The following is a 17,365-nucleotide window of genomic DNA, read 5'->3' as shown; positions in this document are numbered from 1 at the left end:
TAACCTGGAGTAATGTGGCAGGAGCCAAAGTCATTTGCTTTGTCTGGGATGCGTTTGCTGAGCATCTGGCCCCAGCTGCTAGTACCAGCCATGAATGTAGTCCAATGCTGTGGAGAAGCAGGCCCTGCCATCAATACCCACTGACTCGGTGGGAGTGACTGACCTCCTCAGAGGAGATGCCACAAATGGTCATAGAGGCCACATCTGAAGCTCCCAGAGCTTAGCACAGCCCTTGTTCCATGGCACACTCTTGCTATAGGATGTGTCAGATTAGTGACCTAACAGTAAGATGGTCAACATGTGTGCAAAGGGAAATATCCTGTAGTCAGGCCACGTACCAAGGATAAGCAACAGACATGCTGGGTTCAGGTGAGAGGCAAGGCAGGGGTCAGCTCAGGAAAGCCCTAAAAAGGAGGTGACAGCAGACAGCTGCTGCTGGTGGGACTTCCAGTAGCTGAAGCCATGAGTTCTCCCTGAAGGAAGAGCCGAGTGGACCTCCTGGATGTGTAGTACATGGTGATAGTCTGGTGGGCATGCTTTATATGTCCCCTCTTGGCTCTGTGCAGGAATCCAGTCTATGCATATACAATTGGAAAAGCCAAAATAGAGTCTTAAAATCCCAAATCTGAGCATGATAAAGCTGATAGGGATGTTAAGGGCAATCCAGTTAAAACCCCGTATTTTAGAGATGGGGGACCTGAGGCCCAGAATATTTTGCTACTCAAGCCACATTGATTTAGAAGGAAATATAAGGTTGTACATTCCATCTCCAGCTCTGGACAGGACCTTGGGGGCCAATCTAGCACTTCATCCTCTGAAGGGCCACAGGAGACATCCACCCCGTCAGACTTATTTATCTACATTCTTCTGTCACCCCTTGCATGCATTTGACCAGTCCAGGATACTCATTTTCTATGTTTAGCTTCAGAATCTAGTGTCCCTGGAAGTCAGATTCTCTCCAGAAGTGGAGAAGCCCAAGAAATGTGTATAGAGTAGCCATACTGATTTGTGGTTTTCCCCAACTGCACATGAGCATTTCCAGATTAGCAGACTTCTAGCCCATGCCCCGGGAGACAGATGCATCATGATGCAGAACAGGAGCCCTGGCTGCACCAGACCTGGACGCACCCCTCAGCTCTGCAATCCACGTGCCTTGTGATACAAAGGGATCCACCCATCTGCATACCTCAGTTTTCCCATCTGTCAAATGAGGATCCTGTGCCAGATGCTCTCCAAGCCAGCCCCCACCCCAGTTCTGACAGACTCTCAGGTATTTTTGCTTATGCTTTAGTAAGAATGAAGATTTCATCTTCCCCTGGGAGAGACGTGGCATTGGGCAAGCCACCTCAGGAGAGAGCTAGCTGCCATCCATTCCTGGGTCTGCTTCCCAGCAGTCAGATAGGCAAGGACAGGATCTCTACCTTCTTTTCTCAGGGTTTTTTGGCTTCCTAGAGAATTAGATCCTCATAGGACATTAACAGGAGAAAAGTATGTACATTTAATACAATGCTTACTTGCCATGGAGACTTTCTAAGGAAAGGCCCAAAGAAAAAGGTAAAACTTAAACGATTTCTATTAGGTTGAATGAAGAGGTAGCTGTGGGAGAATAACCACTCTGTGGGGAGGCTAAAGGGAGATAACAGTTTTTGACAAGGTCTCTTTGTGTATAATTCTCTGGGTTTCAGCTTTACCTCCTTGATCAGAATGGGATATTCCTTCTCAGGTAGGATGCCTTTCACATTGGAATTCATATCCTGCTTTTAAAGGAGGGATTGCTGTTTAACATGACTAACTCAAAATGGTCAACATGCTAGAGAGATTTTGGGGTAGTAGGTTCTGAACTCCTTCAGCAGCATTTCAGAACACCAGGAAAGCAGAGTCCAGCTCACATTCCAGGCTCCAGATGCAGGTCTGGGTACAGTAAGATGGGCAGGGGTTCTCTCTAGGTCAGGGAAATTCTGCTTTTGAAGGATCATGCAGCATTACAGCCAAGGGAACAAGAGGCTTTGGTGAAATCCAATGAATTCTAACTTGATGAATTCCAAAGTGAAGCTGATTTATCACAGAAAAGAATCTACTTGCCACTTTGGCTAGACTTTATATGCTGTAGGTCTCTATTCTTTACAGGAAAATCTAGGCTACCTGAAAAAGTTTTGCTGGTTGGTGACTAGTCAGTGTTATAAGGAACAGGATTTTCCAAGGTATTCAGCATCTAACTTGGTGGCAGGAAGCTCAGATAATAGGAATCATGTGACAGGAAGTTCCGAAATGCTGAAAGCATTGGTTTTGGAGTCAAAAAAAACCTAGACCACCCTGACCTTGCTACTTATAAGAGCTTGGCTTAGGACATCTACTTAAGGTCTCTAGTTGCCCACCTCAAAATTAGACTACTTCTCACACCTCAGAGATGTACTGAAGATTAAATCAATATAGGAATGTGACAAATAAGGGAAGGGAGAAGAAATGTGTGGGAAATATCAGAAAGGGAGACAGAACGTAAAGACTGCTAACTCTGGGAAACGAACTAGGGGTGGTAGAAGGGGAGGAGGGTGGGGGGTGGGAGTGAATGGGTGACGGGCACTGGGTGTTATTCTGTATGTTAGTAAATTGAACACCAATAAAAAAAAAAAAAAAAAAAAAAAAGGAATGTGACAAATAGCCCAGCTAGTACCTGGTAGGTACTCCACAAACATCAGTCTAGGGTTTGGAAGGACCACAATCACAATCCATCTAAGGTGGACATCCTCATCTTTTGATTTCAACTCTACCATATTTGGAAGGGATTGCCCTTCTGACAGCCTACTAGAACATTCTCTATGTTTTGTGTAGGATTTCAAACACTTATTACATACTTTCTGATGGTTTGCTGGCTGAGGGGCTAGGTGCTGAGGAAACAGATTCACTTTTTCATTTGTTAGCGGTTTACTGACTTCAAACCTTACAGTGCTAAACTCTGGGTCTCTGAGATTCCCATCTCTTAAGCTAGAAGATCCACATCTTGAGAACCAAGAAACTGAAAGCTCAAGTTGGTAACAAATGCTGAATTATGAAATTCTGGCTAGGTTTTCGGGAAAGACTACTTTTATAACCAGCTTGTTGTATAATTTCAACTGAAAATAACAAAGCTTTTCTTAGGACATCACACCATTATTTGGCACTTTTTTGGTCACAGACATAGTTTGCCTGATGACACTTGGAGAGCAAGGTCAACCAAGGCAACCTCAGATAACTACTTCATAAAACACTTGAGATTAAGCCTCAGATTGCCCGATATGACTATAGGTTTCTTGTTCTCTATGTGTGGGATTGCAACTGAGTTTGTGTGGGCTTTGCTGATAGAGTAGTGGCAAATTTGTTATTGTAACCCCAGCTTCCTATGGAACTTGGAGTCATTCATTGTTCCATGTACACTTGTGGGGTGGCAACTCTGACTGTACTGGAATCCAAAGCAATCCATTAAATTTGTTCATTTAAGTGTTCATGGAGACTTTCCTGGCTGCCAAGCCCTCTGGGGATATAAACTTGAATCAGATGAGGATTGTGCTATCAGTCTACAAGAAAGGGCAAAGTAGGCCAAGTACAGGGTACAAAGTACTGGGAGATCCAGGAGAATGGATAGCATTGGTAGAATTAGGATGGACGAGGAGGTGTGGGAATAAGACGTTGGAACCATGCTCATTGTGGCAGTAGAATTGGGTTAGGTCAGTATTTACACCACACATCATTGTGTGCACGCCTGTCAGTTTTCCTGTGATAGCTTACAAATTCTCACATACATGGACTACCGTCATACAAACAAGTAAGTGTAACTCAGTTTAAGCAACTTGCCCAGTATCACCACAGAGCTCCTATACAACAGGGCAGAGTTTGAAACAGGATTAACCTGTCTCTAGTATAAAGACCTCTCCCAGTTTTGGTTGGCTGATGTTAAAATGGAGTATGGGCATGGAGACATGGAAGGAGGGAGGCAGGGCAGGTGTTTGAGGCAAAGTGAGTGAGAACTAGAAGGTAGTATGTTAGGCCTAAAAGGCCCCTCTGTTCCAGCTGGAGTCTGGGCTTTACCCTCTATGCACTGGGAGCCACTCAAGTTCATTCTGGTCATTCTCACCCCACAGAAGATAGTAAGACCACTGGAGGCAGGGAGTCGGGTTCAGGCGCTGCAGCAGTGTCCTAAGCTGGATGGGGACAAGAAGACCACAAGGCCTGGGTTAGGACTGCCATGAGTGCAGTCAATTCTTGGTGAAGGGGTTCTGTGCCTATGTTGTGCTGACATGATTATTTTGAACTGAAGGAACCTGAAAGATGTAAGAGAGCCTTCTGACCACCCACCCCCCAATTTCTGCCCAAAAGCAAGTCTTAAAAAAATGTTCTGCTCTTCCTAGGGCAGAGTGGGCACCTCTCTCAAGGGAATTTTGTCAGAGACTAGGTGATGACACCAGTCTGAGCCTGCACAAACCAACCCACTAAATGAGCCCTTAACTTCCATTTGTCCATGTACATCCTAGCTGTTAACAGCTCCCACAACTTATGGCCCCCAGGCTAACCACACTGGCTGGTCACATCCCTGTACTTATTCTGTGCATAGAAAGAAAAAAGTCCCTGGAATTTTTATACCTAAGATTTTAGAGATTGAACATGAGCAGGAGGGGTAGAGGGGGAGATGAAGAGAGAATCCCAAGCAGATTCCCTGCTGAGCCTAACAAGGGGCTCCATCCCATGACCCAGAGATCATGACCTGAGCTGAAACCAAGAGTTGGTTGCTCAACTGAGCAAGACACCTAGATGCCCCCAGGATTAACAGCATCTTTGGGTTTTCTTTTTCCTTCTGAAAATTCCAGTGTATGTGTAAAGATATTAAATCTGTATGTCTGTCTCAGGTTAATCTGTCTTATAGCAGGCTTAATTCTTAGAATTTAAGATAGAAGGAAGTCGTCCCCCCCCCCCCCCCCGTTCTAGGGAAACAGACATCAGGCAGATAGGTCTTCATTTCCACTACGCTAATGGATTTAAATCCTCAGTTTTGTTAACAGGGGCTTGTTCGTGATGGGCAGTTGAAGAAACAAGCCTAAAATGCCCTCTGGGACAGGACATTCATGTGTATACACCACACATAAATGACACTCATGCAGGCACATGACATTCACTTAATGTTCATTTTGAATTCAGGAACATGGGAAAATGCAGAGATGGAGACAAAGTTGATGAGCTGTCGGGAGTGACAGGGTGTGGAATCTCTCCACTCTGAGCAAAGATCCCGCCAGTGGACTCAGACTTATTTATGCTGGTAGAAGGCACCAGAATATTTATTCCCTGGTCTTGGAATCTGAGGCTCAGAGGGGCCAACTACTGTGCTCAAGCCCACACAACTACTAAGAGGTAGAACTAGTACAATGGATCCTGGCTCTATCACGGTCCCTGTATAAGTTAGGAATTATTTCTCAGAAGATTGCTAGAAGAATAATGAGTAGAATTTCTAGTTTAGAAGCTAGGATATAGCAGGTGTTTGAAGCACAAGAACATACCTTACTTTGTGTAAGTATACAGAGCTTCCTAATTGCAGGATGTTAGAGTCAACAAACCATGGCAATCTTCTAACCCAACTTCCTTGCTCTACAAGAAACAGGCTCAGATGGGTATTGGGGTACTGCTCTAGTGAGGGTTAGGTATTGACCCAACTTGGGCTAACACGCAGGTCTCCTGACTCAGTCCTTTGCTATTTCTTTTACGTCATGCTCTCGCCATGCCCCTGCCCTGGGGCTTTCCCCCACCTCCTGCTGCACATAGTAGTACCACAACTTTTCTGTTTCCCCCTCTACTCCCCTCTTCCTCACTCATGTATCCTACATGGACTCAGTCACTACACATTGACTGGATAAGCATTCGCAGTGTGCAAGGTGCTGTGTTGGCAGGGGTGTGGGGATGCAGCTACATTGACAGTTGAGGCTTTTGCGGAGTTCTGGGATTCGTACAATATTGTAGGGTTTCATAGATCTTGGAGTTTGAGTAGTTTAAGGTGTAGTGTGCTCTGTTTTGGCCTAAGACTTCATCGTTCCCTCCCGGCCTCCCCTACTTTTTTTTTTTTTAAACAATTTTTTTTCTTTATTTATTTATGATAGTCACACAGAGAGAGAGACAGAGAGGCAGAGACACAGGCAGAGGGAGAAGCAGGCTCCATGAATCGGGAGCCCGACGTGGGATTCGATCCTGGGTCTCCAGGATCGCGCCCTGGGCCAAAGGCAGGCGCCAAACCGCTGCGCCACCCAGGGATCCCTTTTTTTTTTTTTTTTTTAAACAATTTTTTTTTCTTTATTTATTTATGATAGTCACACAGAGAGAGAGACAGAGAGGCAGAGACACAGGCAGAGGGAGAAGCAGGCTCCATGCATCGGGAGCCCGACGTGGGATTCGATCCTGGGTCTCCAGGATCGCGCCCTGGGCCAAAGGCAGGCGCCAACCGGCCTCCCCTACTGATGTAAGCCCCTGCTGGTATTTCAGCTGATGACCATGGTCATCTTCCCTCTCCTCCTCCCCTCCAGATGGTAGCCTCCCAGCATCACTTCCCATGCAGGGAAGCAGGGCTCCTTGGAGAAGTAGAAGACAAAAAAATTCAAGAGGAGCCTGAGCCAGTTTTTTCCAGAATTTGAAGAAGATATCAAAGAATAATTGGCCTCATCAAAGGCGACATAAGAGCCAACATAAAAGAGTTCCTGCTGGCTAAAGATGGAAACGTTTTGTAAAGTAGGATTATAAACTAAAGAACACCCAATAATTATGAATTCATGTTCTATATGTACACAGTTAACATTTGATTCTAGAACATTAACAGTTAAGAATTTAATCAGGAGTCCTATCACTTCTGAACAAATTGTACTCAGGATAAGCAAATAGTCCTGACTGAGGAAATGAAGATTTTGAATAATTTTGGAAGGAAAGGTAGAAACGGATTAAATCAATCCATCAATGAAACCATTGGGTGATGTATTAAGGAATTTTAGAATGGAGAAATCAGGTAGACTCACCTGCATCACTGATCAGTATTACTTAGTAATCTTCAGATATTACTTGCCTTCTGATGTGTTGCAATGTGAAGTACACAGAAACACTGTGTTGAAGCCAAAAAGTTGGGCTTTATTATATTGGAGTCTCATAGAAACAAAGTTCAGCAAGTAGTAGTGCATTGGCCAGATTTTTTGTCTGTGCCCTGTGTATGGTCTGCACAGGAAGAATGGTCCTTCCACTTAAGGGTTGTAACTAAAATCAAAGAATAGGTCAAGAGACTGTATGTGGCCTCCAAAGCCTGAAATTTTTACTCTGAAGGGCCATACAGAAAATGAGTCCCCAGGTCTCCCAGAAAATTCAGGGGTTGCTGATTGCAGGATAGCACATGGATTCAAGTGAGCAAACCCAGAATATGGAACAAGGAAACTTTACCTGTTTTCTATAAACAGTAAGTAAAAGGAAAGTCAGGATGGGGAGCTGGATGCCTGGAGATAGAACATTCAGAGGATATAGTATTGTCGTAGGTGGGTGTCTGGTTCCGGATTTTTAAAAAAATATGCTTTTGACAATAGGAAGATGTAAGGATTTTTGGTTTTGTAGCTTATTATACAGCATATTGAAAATGAAAAATGTCTATCTTTTAGAGTTATATAATGAAAAAATGACATTTGGAATTTGCTTAAAAATACTTCAGTGAAGCAAGAAATAAAAGGGAAAGCAAAAACAAGGGAAGATGAAGCAAATGTGCGGAAATAAAAGAAGTCTTCCAGATTCAACAATCAGTAACAAAAACTCTAGAACTTTAAAGGGAAAATAGGATCGTGTTTTCTTCATTTAACAAATTAGTGCTGGGATTAGTTTCATATATCCCCTTGATTGTTTAATCAAATATTGGGCATCCTATTGCCATTTCTTTTTTCTTTTTTTTTTTTTATTTTCCAAGATCTTTTTTTTTTTAATAAAATAATTTTTATTGGTGTTCAATTTACCAACATACAGAATAACACCCAGTGCTCATCCCGTCAAGTGTCCCCCTCAGTGCCCATCACCCAATTTCTGAGTCTGTTGAGATCTCTTTTGAAGATATTAGCATCTGAATGAGGGGCATGTAAAGACAGCCAATTGACATAAGCCATCCTGTCATTTGTCCCTGCATTCCTTGTGTCAGCAAAGGGGTGGCCAAGTAACTGGTGACAGGGATGGAAGTTATGCTTGGGCCGAACAACACAGGCTCCCGTTTACCAAGGTTGATTAAATTCTTGGGTCTCTGATGGACCTGCCTACTGACAACAGGGACCAAAGCCAACCCTTGGAATAGTGCCATTGCTCTAGGAAACCAACCCAGAGGTAAGCGGAGTATGGTGAACATGTTCCATTATAGAAGGGGCAGTAGCTTATTTAGGTTATTTAGGTCCGATCCTCTGGGTGTTCTGCGTAAGGGTTTGCCTTTCCTATGGGTCTTGGCCAGTGTTCCTTTCCAAGATCTTGCTGAGTATTTGATCCGCTGGTCTGGACCTTCCATAATCCCTCATTAGACCAGGGTACACACTTTACCTAACAGGAAGGCTGATCACAGGTATGCAAGTTGTTGGACCTAGCACTGCCCATCTGATGCAGCATGAACAGCCATGGTGGGTTGGGAAGGGGGTGGGTAGAGGAAGCTCTAGGGTGACCTAGACCCAGCCTCCAGGATGTAGTAGATGCACTAAAATAAACATGAACACTATTCTCAGACATACAGGTTTTTCCCTCCTGGGGACACAAAAGGATAGTAGCCATTGGGGCCTTGCTTAACATCACTCCAAAGGTCTCACTTGGCACATTTGTGTTACTGCCCAAATCTGGGCTTTGCAGGATTATTGTCCTGATCCCCCAACCCAACAGGGAATCATTTCACCATGAGGGGGCACATAAGTAAGCTGTAGCTTTTGGGAACTTCAGGCTGCTTATGTCGAGAGATAGGAATACAAGAAGTGCTGCTGTCTTGCTCAGAGTACTTAGTCCCAATTATCAAGAGATGGGATAGCTTGCTCTGTAAAGGAGTAGAAAGCAATATGGCAACACTCAAGTAACCCATTTGGCTACTTTTTGGAGCTCTTTTGCTTAGTTTTCATGGTTAGTAGTAAGTGCAAATGGATTCAAAGTTTCAGGAATGAGATTCTGGACCTAGCATAGGTGCCAGATAAAGACGACAGCATCCAAAATGGAGAATGGGAGAGATCTATAGCAGTTTTCTGATCAGAACTGTTCTAGGACAAGGATGGATTTCATCCTACTGACCTTTTCTATGTTTCTTTCAAGACAGGCCCCCAGAATCCTGGAATAGCTGCCCCACTGATCTGTGTGAAGACTACCACGAACCTCCCATCCCTGTCACACCACCCGTATCTGCTCACTCACAGGGCTGGGGCAGGTGGTGTATAAGGGGTTTCCTCGGTGTCACCCAGCAAGTTCCACTTGCTTCCCACCTCCTGCTGGTGGTGATCTTTGGGGCCCTTTAAGATTCCACATACAACATGGCTTACTTCATGGAACACACCCCCTGAAGCAGCCAGAATCTGAGGTCACTGGTGTAGAACGTGATCATGTGCCCATCAGGATTTATGGCCACACTTCAGAGAACAGGTGGTCTAACAGTCCTATTTATTATAATTCTATTCCCATCTCAGAAGTTACTTGTAATAACATTTCCCTCTAATCCATGAAGAGATGGAGCTCAGAGCAGGGGTAAATCCACATTTAGGGAGGAAGAGCCGCAGTAGAAAGGAGTTCCACCTGAAGATCATGAAAAAGGTTTTGTTTTTTGTATGTTGAGTGACTGGCTGACTAGTAGCTAGACTTTGGCATTTTAAAGTCAAATTTGATTCACAGGTTACTGCCTATGATCCATACAAAACTCAGGGAGGTCAGCAAATTTTTCTTCCAATCTCATGTGATAGTGAGGAAATACTAGTTCTGTTCCACCTGTTTCCTCCTCCACTTCCTGCCAGCCCACATAGTTCCTGCAAAATAATCGTGACGGGACCTCTAAAACTGGACTTGATCCTTTGTGAACTCAAGAGAATGGATATAATGCCACACCATTTGTATATCTTGGCACATTAAGGGATAGGTTAATGAATTAGCTACTTAAAAGTTTCTAACCCCTACTAGTTACATGTAAAGTTTGCACACCCTAGAGCAATATGCAGATGGACAGTGTGAACTCTAAAAATACAGGAGCATTCCTAAGCATTCTGGAATTCCTAAGTCTTCTTAACTTTAAGGTAACAGGGAAATAAGTTACAGCATCATACCCAGTGGGTGGGGAGATGCAGCCCTGCATTTGAGTATAAGAGAATGATTTCCATCGAGATTCACAGATGTGCACATTAGGAAAGATTCAGCACCCTAAGCTGGAGGGCAGTTTAGAAGCAGAAAGGGAGCTGAGAATAGGGATCCAGCTAACCTAAGATGGGTGGGGCCAGAACATCACAAGCAGGGACCTTCACCTGAACTCTGGTATGACCCTGACTCAGACTAGTTCCCACTATATGCTAAAAATAAAAGGCTGCTTCTGACACTTTCTGAAAGCAGACTATTTATAACATCTACCCTGTATATCTGCTGAGAAACCTCAGTTTAGCAGAAGGACTAGAGGATGTTAGCATCCTCTCTCCCTCCCCCTCCCCAACCCAGTTCACTTCTGGGGTGTCATGATTTGCTCTCCTTCTAGGTTTTTCAGGGCTACGTTTTATTTTACTATTTTAAAAATAGCTCTTAAACCTGAAGATTCATGATACATCTGCAAACTTGTCAGGATTTTAATGTACTCCACCCGCTAATGGACTGGGGAAGGTTGTGGTAAATCCAAAAATAGAGGTTTTACTGAAGCCACGTGGCAGTGACTAGATTTGTTACCACTCTTGTGTGCATGTATATATGCATGCATGTGAGGGGGTTAGTGATTGTATTCTGTTTAAAATGCACTTTCCCCTCATTTGACTTTTACCTCACTCGTATTTAGGAGATGAATAAACATACCATCAAAACTGGGCAGAGGTGGGAGTGGGGTAGGGGGGAGTAGTCAAAGTAAATGTTAGAAATGTAGTAAATGTTAGAAATGACCTTGGGGGCACCTGGGTGGTTCAGTTGGTGAAACATCTTTCAGATCAAATCAAGATCCCAGGCTCCTGGGATCAAGCCCTACATCAGGCTCTCTGCTCAGCAGGCAGCCTGCTTCTCCCTCTGCCTTTCCCCCCTGCTCAAGTCTCTTGCTCTCAAATGAATAAAATCTAAGAAAGACTGTTAACTCCCTCTGGGCGGGGGGGAGGGGGAAGGTCGAAGATCACAACATCTAGAAAATAGCTGATCTACTCAAATGCTCTTCATTTAGAAGGTGGGAAAACAGGCACAGAAGCCATGGGTAAGTCACCTAGACCTACCTGGCAGAGAACTTTACAGACAAGGGCATAGGGCTTAGGTTATCTTCACGAGGGAGGTGGAATAAGCATAGATCCAAATATTGGGCTGCCCAATTTTGTGCAGTGTTGAAAGACTACCTCCTCAGCTATCACCACCATGAAAACTTCTCAGGTAATGGGAATATAATTAGGAAGAGACCTCAAAACTTAATCAAAATGGGTCTTTGAAGTACAGAAAAACTAGGTGACTTGCTTAGTTTCCTCATCTCTGAAATGGAATAAAGATCTCTCTCTCTCAGGGTGGGAAAGAGAAGAGGTTAATACAGTGATGAACTCCATGCTGAGGGAAGAAAAGCTGCTATGCCAAAAGGGAAGATGCTTTGTGTAGCTGGGGTGACTTGCTTTGGGGTCCTACCTGCATGCAGCTAAAAACCACACAATGGCTGAAGTAAAACAGGCCAAGAGGATGGGACATCTTCCTGAAAGTAAGGAGATTTTCAACTTCCAGCTGTGGTCATCTAGGGAGATGTGAACTTCCAGGCACCTCCAGCTACCTAGGATGGAGTCTGAGCAGGCCCAGTGGCAGCCTGGAGGTGTTTGCTTTGAGAATCATACATAGCGATTCACCTCACCTGGCTTTTCAAAGGGTCATTCTGGGCTACAATGGCCCCCGACTCCCTACATCTTTGAGAGCGGCACTTACCTCTTCCATGCTGTAGGAGACTTTATGGAGACCATCTTGGCTGAGATGGTCTACTTTATGCATTCCATTTGGCTCTTTCCTACTATATTATCTTCTATCCCATGGATCAAAGAACTAGTGAGGATTTGGTCAGTTGCTAACTGTCCACCCTGATTATACATTTGGAAACTGGAGAAATGACTAGCAAATTGGCTCACTGCCCCATTGGTACTATTGTTGGTCAGCACTCTCACCTGCCCCCAAATTCATATTCTTCAGAGGTCCCAAAAGCCCTCTGGTGAGTCAACTCAGCTCATATCTATATCCAAAATCTCTAAACAAGCAGGTGCTCTTTCTCCATCAAGCCTTTTGAGAAGGATAGAGAAAAAGTACTTAGAGGTGTTTTAGATTTTGTTTAACTACAGGTGTTATGACATTGGTAGATCTACTCTCAAGGTGAACTTTGATATATAGGTCCTCAGGCTGAACTGGCTCAGTTTTGAAAGTTGAGAGTAGTCAAGACTTTCTTTAGCCTCCTGCTCCTCCTTTCTCCACATACACACATATGCACATGTGTTTTCAAACACAATTCCTTTAACTGCCTATCCATCTTGTCCTTGTGAACTCCATAGGGTATTGGATTCCTGTAAGTAAAGGCCCTTGGTTGTCCCATTTAATAGGATTAGGTAAGCTTTGACTTTGATAGTTGGTAGTCCCTCCAAACCCTCTGCATCCCACCAACCTGCTGACACCAGCTCTATAACAGCACCTCCTCACATAACCATCTCAAAAAGGACAGCTACTGCTGAGTTTCAACAATGTCAATATCCTCCCCTCATAGGTTTGAGAACAGATTCTTTTAGGCCCCTCTAAAAATAGTCAGTTGATGGGCTTATTAGACTCACACAGATCAGTTCTACTGTGTCTTGCCAGACCTTCTGACCACTTCCTTAAGACAAAGACAATTCTAGCATCTCCACCTCATTCTGTTTGACTTCCCCTTTCTGTTTTTAGAACCCTTCCCAACATGTAAAGTTGTCCCCAAGGACCCTTGCCAAGGCATTAAATCACAAACCATGGGAGAATTCTCTATGTTCCTTACTTTTTCACCTTTTTTTTTCTGGTCCAGTACCCAGATCTACCCCCCAGGTATAGTTTCCTGGTTCCCAATACCTTTTGGTCTGATCTTGCAGCTATTTTGAGCAGCCTGTTATTCTTTGAACATTGATAGCTTTACCCCAATTGGGTCATGAGACTTGACCTTAGTTATTGGTCTTGAATCCAGGAGCAGAGGAAGGGCAGATATTATGCAGGGCAGATTCTATTCTCTTGATTTACCTGCTTTAGTTGAACTTCTGCACAGACCATCAATAAATAGAGGGGGGCTGTCTTCCAGAGCAGGGGTGAGTGGTCAAATTTTACATGCCCAGAGTTCAGGAGATCTAGGTTTTTAAATGATATCATGTGATGTTCTGTGGGTGGATGTACAAGTGTCTGATTGCCATTCCTTCTCATAGGGCCTTGGCTTGGGCATAGCTAATTTTCTCAGGCCAAAAATACAGCCTTCTCTGAAACTTATTTTTACAATTATATGCTGGCGCTCATCTGTGGTCTGGCCATAAGAAATGAAGGTCTCTTTAGATGAGGCGATGAAGCCTTTTTGAATTTTCACATTACACCTTACATTTGTTGTTGGTTGATTTGAGTCTTTCATTTTCTGCCTCCATTTTGCCTTACAGTCTTCATTACCACTTCCCCCTGGATCTTCCAAGTATAGGATTAACAAGCAGAGAAACCTTTCCCCCTCCAGCTTATCTCAATTCCCCATGGGTGAGAACTTTACTTATAGTGTCACCATGGCAGGAGCTTCCAACACTCCATTTACCACCATGCATCTGTTGACCACCTGGTCGATTCCACCCTTCCAATGAGCTTCTAGTACCCTTAGATCAGGTTCCTTGTGATGAAGGTATAAAAAGTGGTTCATTAAGCATGTAAGGTAAGTTGTTAATAGAGGGTGTAAAACAAGAAAGAAAATTCAAACAAGGATGAAGTTCCGGATAAGGTCCTACTATTGGACCCAAGTTTGTCCACCTGACATTCAGGGGAGAAAAAAAAAAAGCATAGAGACATGGAGTATGCAGCAAGAAAAGGGTTTGAGAGAAACAAGAGATGGGAGAACAAGCCTCAAATCTGCTTCCTGGAAGAAGGAGAGTGACAAATTTAGAGGCTAAAGATAAGAGATCTGGTAAAAAAGTTGCAACTGCATTTTAGTCTGGTTAACCCTTTGGTTACCAGTTTTAGTTCCATGGAGGGTCACTTTTGTTAATCACAGAGAGGAACTCTGAAGAATCCTAGCAGCTCAGACTTGCACCTAAGGTTCTGTATTCCTGTACCCATTAGACTAAGGGCAAATGGGGGTGGAGGACAGATATAAACTCACGCATTCTGTCCTGGGCAAAGTGGCACCATCAGCCTAATTGAAGTTCATCTTTTAGGGAAAATAGGATATCTGGATAATGAGCTTTTTCTGTTCCAAGATGCCACATTACATAGTCATGACTCCTTAGGCTTCCTCAGAACTTCTATTTTTTTTATGGGGGGGGGGGGTGACCTTGCCAGTTGTGAGGACTGCTGGTCAACTATTTAGTAGACTATTCCTCAGGATTTCTGATATCTTCCTTGTAACTAAACTGGGGTTCTAGATTTGGGGAAGAACTTAGTGATATACTCTATTTGATCAAGGGTATATACTGACAATGTGACTTGTCACTAGTGGTGTTAACATCAACCACCTGGCTTGAGTGTCAGGTTTCCTACAGTTAAAGTTCTCCTTTTTCCACTCTTGTTGATGCAAAATTACCATGTGCAGCCTTAAGTTGAGTGGGTATTTGGTATACCTCCTTAAGGGTGAATCTCTATATACATGGATTAGAAATTTGTCGATCCCTGCCTGCCACTTAATTTCATTCAGCCATTTTACTTATACTGCTGTATGGACTCAGATTATAGCCTAAAGTATAAGCTATCTAATACTACTTTTTTCCCCTCCTCAAATTCTTCTAGTTTTGGCCTTTGGGGGTGGGAGGATTCTTAAGTTGGCCCATCTGTCCCTTTAACATCTTCCTATATCAGGTATTCCCCCCCCTCCCGCCCCAAGTACTGAGCACTTCCTTACTCCCTAACTTGCAAAATATTCCAGGCTTATCTTGTAGATGGTCCTAGAATCAGCCATTTCTCCAGGAGCCCTGGGGTTCCTTTTACTAGAGAATGGAATCAGTAGCAAGCAGCACATCTAGCACCCAAATCTTTACTTTTGAGTGTCCTTGCTTCTAGGCCTTCCAGCTGACAGAGCAAGGAGACATATATATGAACTTGCATATACACATATGTACACTCATGTTGCACATCTGTGATAGACAAATGCAACATTTGTCTATCTGCATATAAGATGAATAGGAACTCCTATGGATGCCTCCAATTCTAATTACCATGTAGGCAAGGGGAAGACGTTAGATGGATCTGCTGCCTACGTCAGTGAGGAACCTGGCCTCCACCTGCCATTCATTTGATAGTTCATTTTAAGTACACGTGTGCACTGACTTTGGCACGGTTATAGTTGTTCATCAGATATATGAAGTTTCAGTTCAAATAGAGTGCTTACTTATGTGCATCTGCTTCTGCCTTTAGTCCCATCATCTCCACTCACTTTCGGTTGCTTAGTTTGGAAATTTTTTCCCCTGCCCCCCTCAAGTGTGGTTCTCACCTGTGTAGTATATTCCTATATTTTTGGTCACATTAGGAGTTCCATTCTGGGAACTCCCAGACTCCTAAACACATTTTGTGAACATTAAAGCTTAGTCTTTATGCTTCAGAGTTCTTTGGGGTTCACAAATGCTTGACATATTCTACTTACCATGAGAGTATCCTACAGAAGAGTATCAATCCCCGGTACCATCCCCCATGCTTCATGCCTCCACCTCCCCAGTAGGTACATTTTCCCAGACTGGCTTCTTTTGCTTCCTGCCATGCATTTAAGATCCCTCCATGTCATTCTCATAGGTTAATATTTAATTATTAAATACCCCATTGTGCTTGATACCACAATATGTTTATTCATTCACCTGAGGGACATTTTGGTGGCTTTCCAGTTTTCATGAGTATGTGTTGCTGGATTCAGTTAGTTATCTTACTGATAAGTTTTACATCTATATGCATGAGGGATAATGGCCTATACTTTTCCCCCCTCTATGTAAGGACTTTGATTTTATGTGGCCAGTAACTCTAGAATTATAGCACAAATTAGGGTTACCTCTACATCTGATTTCTGGGATACATTTCTGAATTGGTAGCCTTTTCCCCCTAAGATGTTTGGCATAATTTAAAGTCACACATTATATGTTCTAATTCATTTGGGGAATATAAATAGTGAAAGGGAATAGAAGGGAAGGGAAAAGAAATGGGTAGGAAATATCAGAGAGGGAGACAGAACATGGAAGACTCCTACCTCTGGGAAATGAATTAGGGGTGGTGGAAGGGAGGAGGGCGGGGGGTGGGGGTGAATGGGTGATGGGCACTGAGTGGGGCACTTGACGGGATGAGCACTGGGTCTTATTCTGTATGTTGGCAAATTGAACACCAATAAGAAATAAATTTATTAAGAAAATAAAGTCATCTGGGGCTGGTGCATTTTTTTTTTTTTTTGAAGTTTTTGCGGTTGGTTTTGTTTGATCTATTCCTTGTCTGAGTTTTGGTAGTTTCAATCTTTCAATGGACTTGGTCAATTTCATCTAAAAAAAAAAAAATCAAAGTTATGGGCCTTAAATTATTATTGTTATGTCCATGGGATCAGTAGTGATGACCCCTCCCCTTTCATTTGATATTGGTCATTTGTAGCCTGGATGAAGGTTTATTGCTTTTATGGAACTTCTAGGAATCTTGGTTGAGTTTTAGCTTTCCCAATTTTGACTTGTTTTCTGCTTTAAGTTTTCAGTTTATGTTGCTCATGTTCTTCTAGCTTACTGAGGTTACTGACTTGAGACTTTTCCTGTTATGTTCTTTTAATGCTATACATTTCTCTCTGAGCATGGCTTTTTACTTCATCCCACAGATTTTAATAGAATTGGGTTCAAAAGTATTTAAAAATGGAGCTCTGAGTCAGGTGTTACTTGGAAGTGTGGATTTGCAGACGTTGGGATTTTCTACACATTGATTTCTAGTTAAATTTAAAGTAGAATCCAAAGAATGTTCTTGGACAATAATTACCAGTTTATAGCCTAGA

Source organism: Canis aureus, chromosome 14 (assembly GCF_053574225.1).
Source record: "Canis aureus isolate CA01 chromosome 14, VMU_Caureus_v.1.0, whole genome shotgun sequence".
Lineage (NCBI taxonomy): Eukaryota > Metazoa > Chordata > Mammalia > Carnivora > Canidae > Canis > Canis aureus.
This window is presented reverse-complemented; position numbering follows the sequence as displayed.